The sequence below is a fragment of the Rattus norvegicus genome, chromosome 2 (assembly GCF_036323735.1).
Source record: "Rattus norvegicus strain BN/NHsdMcwi chromosome 2, GRCr8, whole genome shotgun sequence".
NCBI classification, from domain to species: domain Eukaryota; kingdom Metazoa; phylum Chordata; class Mammalia; order Rodentia; family Muridae; genus Rattus; species Rattus norvegicus.
Window position 1 is genome coordinate 209,217,057 of NC_086020.1, and position 12,972 is coordinate 209,230,028.

Below are 12,972 nucleotides of genomic sequence, written 5' to 3' on the forward strand. Positions count from 1 at the left end.
GAATCTGAGGAAGATTTGAGCCTCAGTGGGTAAGATTGTGCCTAGACCTGCTGGGACTAGATGTCCAGGGTGGGGTATTACCCAGAGGGGTTCCCCTTTTCTGAGGAAAGGGAGCAGTTGGGGAAGGATTTGTATGAGGGGAACTGGGAGGAGAGGAGGGAGGGTCTGTGATTAGGATAGAAAGTGATTTGAAGAAATAAATGATGGGGGGAGGGGTTGACAAAATATGATATGCCCAACCCTCTTGAGAAGAGAAAGGAAAGGGAAACTCCTTAAAGGGTCGCACACAGAGAGGAAGGAAGCAGCTTTACTGGGACAGTTGTACAGAGACAGGTACCTGAGAGAGAACAAACTAAGCATAAGTGAAGACAGAACAAGCCAGAGAATGAGGAGGAGCGAGACGAGTTAGAACAGATTGGCCTAGATAAGAGTGTATGGAGGACAGAAACTTGCAGGATGAGGCCTAGGTTAGCCGACCAATGCAGTAAGTTCCTTTGGCTCCTCCTACTTACTGAGATATCTAACAGAGAAGATTAGGAAACACTAACCAAGCTAAAACTTCTTTCCACTTTGCTAAATTGTTTGGAAGAATTTTTGAAAGTAATAACACACTGGCAAGATGCTATTGTTAAATTCTCCTCAAGCAACAACGTGACCATTTAGGAATGCAAGAACGAAATCAGATTGTCCAAGCCAGACTGGAGCTACTGAGCTTCCATAAACATATTCCTTATTTTGCAGTTAATAGGGCTCTACTTACATGTTAATTTTTTATAAATGCTATCCTCATTTGAGCCTACACTCTGCCATTCATTTATTCTGTGCATCCTCCTAACTCTAGATTATGTATACACACAGTTATATGGACTTGAAGTAATTTAAAAATTAGCTAATTGACCAAAACCTATAAAACATGTTTTCCTGACAGCAATCAGAATGTATCCCAAATCCAAAGAGAGAGTTCCACATACTCTCTACCTGGTTATCTTATCCACTGGGCTAATAGCTTTAGAGTGGCTGTAGGTGCAACTATTCAGGATCTGCTTACCCTGAATTGAATGCATTGTTTTCACAACCGTATCATTATTCTTCTTGTTGGAATTTGTGTTGTGGAAGAGAAACAGTCTATGCTTACCCACCCTTGGACCTTATGAATTTCTGGCACAAGTAGGGTCTCGATAATCAAATGTATGACAGGTGCTTGACCACCTGAATGCACCACTATCTTAAAATTTTGTTTGGGAACAGTTCTTCTGTAATCTAAGTTTGTTACTCAAGTTTTCAAATATAAGACTTGGTTTGAAAGTGTGTTTTAATGTTATACCTTAAATAGAAGCCAAAACTCAGAGATTTAGTACAGTTTTTGTTTTGTCCTCCTTAACAAAGGAGCAAATACATGAATAGATTCTTAATTAATCAATTTTTAGTGAGTAATTCATGTTATATAATATGGCATTTTCAAACAGATGGAAAGGTTTTGCAACCTTAGGCTTTAAACTTTGTAATAGAAAAGCAAAAGGAAAGCTAGAGTAAAAATATTTGACGACAAAGATAAAGGAAATCTGTACTGGGGGTTCCACTAATGATGTAAGTGTGCATTAATTCTTCCCTGCTACTCCTGTATGTGGGAAAATGCACTGCCTTCTGATGTTCTTCAAGGGATAATTAGGTACACACCTAACATCGTCAAAATAGCAATAGAAAGGCATTCCACTGCTCAGAGAATATACACAATTTAACAAGGGAAAGAAACCTAAAGAATGGAATGGTCACACCAGATCTAAGAGATAGTAGCAAGTATAAAAGAAACAGAAAACTCATCTCAGATATCAGAATTTAAACAGTGAAAAACATGAGTGGGCTTTAATCTAGAAATAAGACAATGGCCCCAGATAATTTGCACCGTTTCCCTGTAATCTCTGTTACTCGCACGGAGACTGGCTTTTCCTGAGATGTCCTCATTGGACAAATAAGCTGTTGTGGCTCATCAGTAACAGATCCATAAAGCTGCCTCGCTGTTGGGATGGGAATAAATCCATCCCCACTCTCTGCTGGCCCTCTTGTGAGCAATAGTGTACATTGGCAAGCTGAATTTACAGCTGCAGCCAGTCGGTGAGCCTAAAATAAAACAAAACCAAAATCCAGAGGGCGAAAGATCAATCAGATTGTAATTAGTGCACAGAGGAAACTGAGTAATCAGAACACAAAGCAGACAGATTAGCACGCTCTGACCAACAGAGCTGTGGTAACATATCAAGTCACGCACTGAATGATGGTGTTCAGGGTTTTTAATTTTCAAATGACATTTGTTTGGTGTGTGTGTGTGTGTGTGTGTGTGTGTGTGTGTGTGTGTGTGTGTGTGTATACGTGCATATGTGAGTTTGTGTATATATGCACATGTGTGTGAATACGTGTGCACATATGTATGCATGCATGTGCGAGCGTGTGTGCGTGCCTGTGTGTGTGTGTAGATTGGAAAATAATTTGTGGGACCCAGTCCCTAAGAACTAACAAAGGTAATTGGTCTTTGAAACAATCACCTTTACCTGATGAGACATGTTGTGACCCAGTTTTTCTTAGTTTTAAGTAGTATGCTGTTCTATCTTGACAAACTTCAAGAAGGATCCCACATTCCTGCTTAACAAACTTTTTTCAGTCTGTGTATCAATAAAATATATGATATCACTTAAAACTGACTATGAGAAAAATAAAGTATTTGGTATGTATAAGCTTTATTGGCACAAAAACACAATTTACCTAACATGGGAGGCTTTTTCCATAGCAATGAGAAAATGAACTAACATTCAGTTAAGTTCGTGAGGATCAGCCTAATGGCTGGCAGAGAAGCAAGTTTAATTTGCCCACAAAATAAAACAAATGCTGTATGCACAGTATTTACTTTTCTTATTTCTGGGAACAAACACCTGGCAATAACCAAATTAAGAAAGGAAAGATTTGTTTTGGCTTACAGTTCGAAAAAGGATATAGTACATCATGGTGGGGAAGGCACGATGCTCCCAAATGGTATCTGTGTCTATACAGTCAGGAAGCAAAGAATGAGCAGGAAGTGGGGTCTGGCTAGAAAATCTCAAGGCCTCTTCCAGTGGCCCATTTCCTTCAGTAAGACTCCACTAAATCTTCCTAAAGATCTCACAACATTCTCACGCCACTCTCTGGGGAACATGTGGTCCAACACAGAAACCGATGGAGATACTCCACATTGAAACTAAAACAGATAAGTTTGGTTCAAAAAAGAAACACGTGTGTGCAATGCCATAAGCCATGTCATGACAAGAGTCACCATCCCACAATGGACTTTTAGCCAAGCATGAAAAGGAATACGATGTAGTAACTACCCCACACAGTATGTGAGTCAGTTCCTCATGCAATGTACTGGAGCCAGCCCTATAAAATTGGAGAATAACTTTGCTATTTTTGTTAATTTAATGAATAAGTATATAAATGGTATAAATACAGTCACACTCCTTAATGTAGCCTTGGATGATATAATATGTATGCAAGCATGAGTAGATCTGATGTCCTCCTGCACACGACTGCACACTTGGAAATAAGTCAACTCCTCAGTTCTTCTGGGCACAAATTTATAGAGGAAAGTTGCATTTAATCACGTATGGATGAAAAGGAATTATTACTCACAGGCAACAGGAACCACCTATAGTGCCCACGACAGAAGCTGAAAGGAGATTGCTTGCCTTGAATTCCAAGCAATTGTTGCATGCTGGTCCATGGACAATAATATAAAGCTCGTAAAGTTTGTATTCAAGATGACCTTCAACCTCTAGTTTTTCTTTAACTTTTCTGACCTGATGACTCTGCTCCCAGGCATCCAGAGCTTTTAAGATGTGCACTGACTATAAGGGGAGGGGGGGAAGCATCTTTCTGATGTGGAAAAGCTTAAGCTTTTCCTCCACTCAAACCATGTAGTAGTGTGGATAGGAGATAATGTCCCTGCTCTTAGCCTCCTAAGCGTAAATTTAGAATGATAGTGGCTCTCCTGTTAGGGAAGCCACAAGGCTATATGAAAGCATGCTCAGCAGTCGGTAGAACACTGCATACATAATTCACACTGCTCAAAATTGCCTTCAAATTGGGGACACTCTGAAGCCCACCTTGCCCTGAAACATCTGACTCATACAGCTTTGGCTTCTTCATCCAATCCCCCATCTCGTGTTACAATTACTAGAACTGGACACAACCTATTATCAAAATGTATTAACTTTCAGATAAAGCTGTATATGTATAAACACCTTACTGTTAGTTCTTAGCAGTTAGGGCTTTCAAATTTCCACCAAAGCAGCCAATTTGCTTCTCCTAACAGCATCAGGGGTTTTTCTAACACACACACACACACACACACACACACACACACACACACCCCTCCAAATTGTTCTCCATTCCTTCTGTTAACCAACTCTAAAGACCTAAGAGAAGTTGTCAACCCAGTTCTTCTGGAAGCTGTTTGGAATGAGTCTTTTTGTTATATCACCTGACTGTTAAGCCCCAGGGAGGCACCTCAGGAAGTGTTATCCGAGGAAGAAAGCATACTTATCTCAATCTTAAATTGCCAAAACGTAAAGGATGCAAATGCAATCTCCCTAAATGTACTACTCTGAAATTTTAATGAAGAGGAACCAAGACACTAAAATAGCTTTGTATCAAATACACTGAAAGTTGGACTTAAGTACTGGATGACTTATGTTTCCATAGTGATTGTTAAAATTATATTTATAAAAGAAACCAAGTGTAACCATTCTAACAATTCGAGAAAGGCATACTCTAAGAGGTAAAATTAAAATTAGGGAAAACGAGACCATTTATAATGGGCCATTATGAGTCTGAATGACAATGATTATTGGTTCTGCTTAATAAAACTGTCATCTAACACAAAATAGATTTTAAGCTAAATTGCAGCGCATTATCATTCTATCAGGCTACAAAATTCAACGCAAAGCCCCACAAACATGAAACCACAAAAAAAAAAACAAAAAAAAAAAACAAAAAAAAAAGGCCAATATCAACGTTTTCTGCTTCCCAGTAGTTTTAATTAATAAAGGACACTGTGTGAAGAATGAAAATTACATGCTATACAATGAAGCTTTTCATAAGAATAAATGGCCAAGCATATCGTATTTATAGGGTTAATAGCAATATAGCTTTTCAAGTATACTCACCAAGCTGCTATTGAACTTTCTCAAACTTTCTACCTACTATCTAGCTTTTACTCCCCAATATCTGCACTCCAGCCAGGAACTAATGTACTTGCTGGTGATCAAGCCACACAGTAGAGAAACATTTTGATGTATCTCTCTCTCTCCAAATAGGTGCTTTTTGGACTTGCAAAATCAAAATCATACATTATATGATTCCATGTGTGAAATACAGATTTGTAGATAATTCCCTAAATATACATGGTCAGAAACTCAAAGTATAGACCCGTTGGTCTGAACTTGGTTGTCCATCGGATGGGGTTTTTGTTTTGTTTTTGTTTTTGTTTTATACAACAGTTTTAGAATCACATGCTTGAATTACTGATAATTGGTAAAGATGATCTATTGGTGATAATGTATAGATTGTTAAATTTAACATTTGCTTGGTTTATGTTCTGTCTATTATTATTAATACTCATTGAGACTATGGTATGTATAGACTAGAGACTAAGTAATGGGGTTGTTAGAAGAAAATCGTTTCTTTTTCCTCTTATACATCTTGTAATCTGATGAAGGAGCTTCATCTTTGTTATTACTATATCACTAATAGAGCTTTATTTATGGAAAGTAATAGAACACTTCTTTTGTTATCCCTTCTGTATTGCCTCTTTTTTTTTTTGAATCATCAACTCATGTAGGACTCAGTATTTACCTAAACTTGGCATTGAACTTCTTATCCTCCTGCCTCTGGAAGCCTGGGATTACAGACATGAACCACCATACTTGATTTATGCAATAAATCAATTCATGCAATACCTGGGATGGAATACCGGGTTTCCGGAATGGTAAGTACTGAGGTAAATCCCCATGCCCTCCAAACAAAAAGTTTCGTTATCAAATAAGTGGATCTAGTCATTGAAACAAAAGCATGATAGAGCACATATAGAGAACAAAAGGCAAAGATAAAGAGAAAATGAGTGATTGGAAAGTTGAAGCATATAAGACAAAACAGTGAGGAAGAAACAAAAGAAATTAAATGACTTCAAAAAGAAGCTTTAAAGGTATAGAGAAAATAACCGCAGAAGTTCTGCCACATCAAACCAAAATAATGGTGACGATAACATTGTTGAAAGAGGAGAAACACTCTGAAATAATGATGGAAAAAATATATTCAACTGAAAATGAGTTCTCATATTTAGATTGTTTCATAAATAAAACAAAGCAAATTATATTTAGCTGGTCATTTTGTAGCGGAAAAGGCAGACTATTGAGGGCCAAGAGAAGCTTTTGGAGTCCAACAGAGATAAAAGCCTATCTAAAAGGGAGCAATTAAGCTGATAGCAGACTTCAACACCATCAGAAAAGCTCAGAAGAGAGGGAAAGGTAAGTTCAAATCACAGTTAAATTTTAGAGAGAATGGCAGTGGTATACCAGATGTCTTTCTTGACCTTCCTATGTGCAGTGTCCCATATCCATATCCATACACCACATGTGCAAACACACACATGTGAAGCTAAACATTTTAGAGAGAATGAAACAACAGTTTAACTGTGCATAGTGATAGACTCACCTATCTTCATTTCAAAGAAATAAGGTGCATATTTGATTAGAACACAGAGAACAAAAGAGTGTGGTCAAAGAGGAAATGGAGTGCATTAAATGGTTAAATCTGTCCCAAATTTCAGGTCAGAATAACAATCACACTAGGAATGCAACTTACTATATTTAAATAAAAACTGAAGACCAGAAAGATGGCTTTATGGGAAGGAGTGCTTGCTTGAATATTAAACAAGAGATCCTGAATTTACATCCCAGGACTGACTTCAGTGGTCCCAGGTACCTATGTAAGAAATATCAAATATGAATCTTTTTCATCGTATACTATAAAACTTGGGTTTAGAACACAGAATTCAAGTCTCTCATCTTGTAAAAATTTGCATGCAAACGTTTTAATCCCCTTCTCCATTCACACCTAGTAAAATCTTTGCACAAAGGCCCCTGCTGTTTTCCAGAATTTGATGGTCAGGAGCAGTAACTCTTTTCTCCGGGGAACAATAACCCCGCTCCCCTTCTTCCTTTGTTTCTTGTGAACCAATTCTTTCCAGACTATCCAAATGAATAAGACTTAGAGGTCTGTCTGGGACACTAGCCAATGAGGGGAAAGACATAGTCACCCCCAGTTAGAATAAAAACCAAATGCACTTCCTATCTTTGTGTATTCACTCTTCTAGCACACTCTCTTAATGAAGAGTTAAGTCTTGGTCTCCTCTTATATCTAAAACCTTTAACCCCAGCATAGTGGGGAGTAGAGAGAGGAAGATTTCTTTGGCGTTAACTGGACACCAGGCTTGCTCCAGTTTCAGTGAGAGATCCAAGGAGTTCACAAGACTTAAAGTGATCATACAGGATACTAAATATCCTCCTTTGGCTTCTACAAGTGCATGTATCCATGCCACCCATACCCACACACATATCCACACACAAGCATACCCCCTCGCGCATGCACACACACACACACACACACACACACCCATGCACATACACCACATGTGCAGACATACACTCTCACACACATTGACATAAGACTGCAAATAAATTATAGACTGCACAATTTCTTTCTTGAAGAGAATTGTAAAAATAGATCACCAACATGGAATTTTATTTTACAGCTTAAATTAATTTGCGAAGCTATCAAGAGGCACTTGAATTAAAGTTAAAGATGTAATCAAAATCAGTTCGTTTTCCCTCTATATCATCAATTTAATATCAATTTACATACTCTTGTTATCAAAATATATTGTATTTTCCCCAAAAAGATTTAGTAATTTTTCTTAGAAGGATTATTTTTGTATTTTTTTAGCACCAGTCAAATTTCAGGATCTGCTTTTGAACATATAATTATTAAATCACTAGGTCTTCAAAAAGAATTAATGTCCTTATTGTAAAACTTTCATTGTTAAAGAAGGATATTTTCTGAGGAATGGATATTAGCATGTTTTATAATAGTGTTGCCAAGGAGGAGCTGTACGTGGCAGAACAAAGCAATCCGTTCATTATGTGCATCAGGAGATTTCTCGTGAGGTTGGATTGGTCAGCTAGAGATCAATAATTCCCATTTACATTGTGACTATACAGATATACTTTAAAACTTCATATAGATTTTTCCATTGTTTTTTCTGCTTAGTAATACTGGGTTTCCTCCAAAAGGAAAACAAAAACAACTTTTGAGCAATCCAGCAGGCCCGGAAGTATGTAGGTAAATTCATTGTTTTTATTCTCTATAGATGTTTGAGGTGTTTTATCAGACTATTTGGAAACATGCGAACACCAACAAGGTCATAAATGCTTTCATGCTGAAAGAGCAAGACAAAAACATGAACTGACAAGCTCCTCTGTAACTGTAATTTCAATTCCTATTTTTCATGATGTTTCTTAAACACTTTAACCTCCCGTTTAGCCTGACCCCCACCAGAGGTAGTGGAAAAGAAAGGATATGGGAGAAGTGGATCAGTTTAGAAAGGTTCTTTGGAGCATCTCCAGTTTGTGTTGTCTGGAAATTGGCAATTCAGTTCACAGGTTAGTGGCAGCTTAATCTATACGAAAACACTTCACTGTTACACCAGCAGTCCAGATCCCGGTTCAGTAGAGTAGGGATAGCAAACACAAGTCAGCAATGGTGGCACTACCTAGCAGAGACAGCCATGCCTTGGTCTTGGCACAAGACAGCAGGAAGGACCACGGCCAGCAGGAATGCCAGGAACAACAGTTCTTGCCTGGCTGTGCCTCTCTCAGGGAAGCTAAGATCAGCGAAGAGGTAAGACCAAATGTTGCACAGTTAGCCTTATAAGCAAGCCTAGCTCAGGTTCGGTCACTGTCCATTGAGTCCTTTTTATACCCTGAACATTATGTGTGTCTTCCACTGGTCTTACCAGTCTCAGTTGACATCATTCTCACAATCAGTCAAAGTCTGAGGAAGTAGCATAGCAAGAAACTGCAACACACCATCAGGCGGTTTTTTTGGTGATTTTCTCTCTGTGGAGTCCTGACAAATGCAGCTCAACTACACAATCAAAGGTGGACCAATACATGTGTGTTGTTAGGGAAGAATCCTTCATCACATGTCCTTCCATGTGCTTGCTTTCACCTGTGTCTTCTTCCGCTAAACTTTCCTTCATATGTTTGCCCCAGCAAAACACCGTCCACCCAACTTTCCAAAAACCTCTAAGTTTCCACTTCACATGTCAATTAAACATTTTAAATAAAGCATTATTGCTTGTGGGGCTAGGAAAGGGGTGAGAAGATATAACACTTGCTGTGGAAGTAAGCAGACCAGAAACTGAATCTCCAGAGTCACTTAAAAGTGAAGGGGATGTGGTAGCCCAACTGTAAATCCACTTTCAGAAGCCCAAGATTCCTAGAGCAAGATGTCTAGGCTATGCCATTATCGGTGAGCTCAGATAATGAGATGCCCTGTCTTAAGATGACAGAGTCCTGAAGAACTTCCCAACTTCAACACGCACTTACAAATACATGTGCTCACAAACTTGTGAATACACATGCACACACACACACACACACACACACACACAACCATGAAAAGGAAAAAATTATTGTTAGCACAAGTGATAATACTTGGTTGTCAAAACTGCTAGGTGATCAAACACTAGTGCTGGAAGCCACAAGGGAATGCTTTGCAGTTCTCTAAAGTCAGTCAATAAATAAATAAATAAATAAATAAATAAATCTAGCCTAAATATTTTTATAGATAGGAATCTGAATTGTATAAGTGTGTGTGCCATATAAAAATAGAACACTTGACTTATTTGAGATTTTTGTTTTTGTTTTTGTTGTTGATTTATTTTTGTTGTTGTTTTCTTTTGTTCGATTGTTGGGTTGTTTGGTTAGTTTTTGTTTTCTTGCTAATCACCAAAAATATACAATTAATTTCCTCCTTTCCCCTAGACTTACTTTATGACTACATTGTTCTGTGATTAAGAAAACCTAGCAGTGTCAGTGCACTGTTTTAATCCCAGCACCCAGGAGGCAGAAACAGGTGGATCTCTGAGTTCAAGGCCATCCTAATCTACAGAGCAAGTTCCAGGACAGCTGGGGCTACCCAGAAAAACTCTGTCTGGAGAACAAAACAAAACAAAACAAAACAAAAAAGAAGGATCCCTTCCTTCCTTCCTTTTTTCCTTCCTTCCTTCCTTCCTTCCTTCCTCTCTCTCTCTCTCTCTCTCTCTCTCTCTCTCTCTCTCTCTCTTCCTTTCTTTCTTTCTCCAGGATCCATTAACTCCATTTGTGTTCTCTTAACTACATTCACAACATCTCATGAGTTATGCCAGGATCATACAAATTGTTTCAGGCTCTCTTTTTACAGGCTGCATAATAATACAGGTATTGGGATCACATCCAAATATTTTTGCAACTATCTAGACATACTGACTACTGTAATATAGTTAAGATGATCTACACTAGAGAAAAGCCCCTGAAGGAATGGAAAGACACTGTAGGAAATCCCTATGAACTTCAGACAAGTGAAGACAACAGGTGAATACAAAGAGAACTTATGAAGACATCCCTAGTGATGCAGTAGAAATGCTTATATCTTGGGAGTAAAAAACAACCACTGAACTGAACTTAAGCCATGCTCAGTAAGAGGGAATTCATGTCTGGTACTGCAAACCTAGGCAATTCTGTTGCTGTAGAGGTCATGGACCCTACAACAGAACTTACCACCGTTACTTGCTTAAATCTCTAATAGTATTCTAAAGATCTAGCTTTCTATCCCAAGAGTATGTCTCACCTCTTATCAAAGAAGCTTCTTTTTATAGCAGATATCAAGACCATTACAAAAACCCGAAACTGATCAAAATGTAGAGAACACTGAACTGTGGGGTGCCTAGCCTCAACTCACCCATCTGAAGCACAATACTAAGGATTGGGATCATCACATAAGAGGGAACAAAAAATTTATAGGAGCCGGAGGACCAGGGCATCTCCAGAGTGGTAGCATCTTCCATGTACAATAGGGAAGGTACACCCATGAGATTTAAACAATATAGTTGCTTAATCATGTTCTGGAAAAACAGTGTCACCAATTGACATGCAACATGGATTGGAAAAATCTCCCAAGACTCCACCCTAGATGAGGTGCTATTGGTAAATAATGGTTGCTGAGAGAGGAAGATTCAGGCTTCTCAAGGGTCCCTGATAGGTTATCCAATCCCATGTACTCAGCCCTAAACACATAGGCATGCGAGCAACACTAAATGAACATGGGGAGGGGCAAGGTTTGTGTGCAATATCTAAAAGGAAGAGATCAGGACATTTCAAGAGAGTAAAGGAAACAGACACTGGAGCATTTGAAGGGAAAAAAAGAGAGTGGTGGAAATGATAGGAATGTAGTGGTAATATATAAAAAAAATTTAAACAACTTAAACTAAAAAACCCCATAGAAAAACTTTAGTTCTGAAACCTGGAACTGATAACTAAGGTGCCCATTAATTTATCAAAGTAGACCCTGACCACTGGGTCCTCCTAACATCTCTTGGTCTCTACCTATTATATGATTCTCCAGCCTGACATACCCTGGTCCCTACCCTGAACTCTGCACCCAGGTATTGGGCTGGTCTTCCCGCCCCAGAGCTCCTCTGGCCCCTGTATAACTAAGCCATCTTGGGTACACCAGTCCCTTGGTCTCTATGATTCTCTCTCTCTGTCTCTCTCCTCACAAGGCCTGTCTCAGTCTGGCCATGTTCACTCTGTACTCTGGCAGAGGTCTACGCCTCTGCTTGTTTTCTCCGTTATGTTTATAATGAAATCCTCAAACTCTTAGTAATGTCCTCCTTTTTTCTTCCTTTTTCTTTTCCTTTGAAAAGAAATAAATATGGAGAAATGGTGGAAACGTGTTGAAAAGTATGTAACGACTGAGAAAAAGTTGACAGAGTAAGGGATCCTGTGGTGATGTAATAACTCTGGTCTTCTGCTCATTTTTAATTAAATAATCAATTGTCTAGGTGTGGTGGCACAAGCCTTTGATCCCAGCACTTGGGAGGCTGAGACCGGCAGATCTCCGTGGCTTTGAGACCAGACTGGAGTGTTACAGAGAGAAACCTTGTGTTGAAAAATGAACTATTTAGCTAATTAATTAATTAATTTCCTTAACTCCTAAAATCTGGGCAATTTAATTTTAGAAAGTTAAAGTTTGATAAGTCTTCAGAAGCCATTTCCTTCAGATTTGAAAAAAACAGTGCAGTCATTTTCCTGTTCTACCTTACATTTGTTCAGTTTGAACTTTCAAAAGACCGAAAGTAACAGTTAATATATTCATATTTTAAAAGGAAATGTTAGCTATGATAGTCAACAGTAGTCAATCATCAGTATTTTCAGTTAGAAATAGATAATGTCGGGGGTTGGGGATTTAGCTCAGTGGTAGAGAGCTTGCCTAGCAAGCGCAAGGCCCTGGGTTTGGTCCCCAGCTCCGGGGGGGGAAAAAAAAGAAATAGATAATTTCTAAACTATAGGAAACCAGAATATTCCAAATGTAACAGCAAAGAATCTATAGTGCATTTGGAAGACAAGCATTGACTTAGATCCTACCACACAACATGTCATTTTATATTCTGTGTAAAATGTATTGCACTGAATAAGCAAGGGATAAAAGTTTAAGTTTAAACACCATAGAATATATATATATATATACAATATAAATAGTTAATTTCTAATATTAATTCACATAAATAGTTAATTTCTAATTCTTTTCCCTTTTTCTTTCTTTTTTAAATTTTATTTTATGTGTAAG

At 38.3% G+C, this 12,972-nt stretch overlaps 1 long non-coding RNA gene across 2 annotated transcripts in view; it reads left to right on the forward strand.

Moving 5' to 3' along the window:
• Positions 1-12,972, forward strand: part of LOC120100931 (uncharacterized) — a 113,285-nt gene that overhangs the window by 55,267 nt on the left and 45,046 nt on the right. The window contains exons 5-7 of one of the 2 annotated variants that reach the window (XR_010064398.1): positions 5,867-6,013; positions 6,854-7,004; positions 8,353-8,424. The exons of the other annotated variant lie outside the window; for it this stretch is intronic. This is a non-coding gene — a long non-coding RNA (uncharacterized LOC120100931). The remainder of the gene's footprint in view (positions 1-5,866; positions 6,014-6,853; positions 7,005-8,352; positions 8,425-12,972) is intronic. 2 annotated transcript variants of the gene reach the window in all.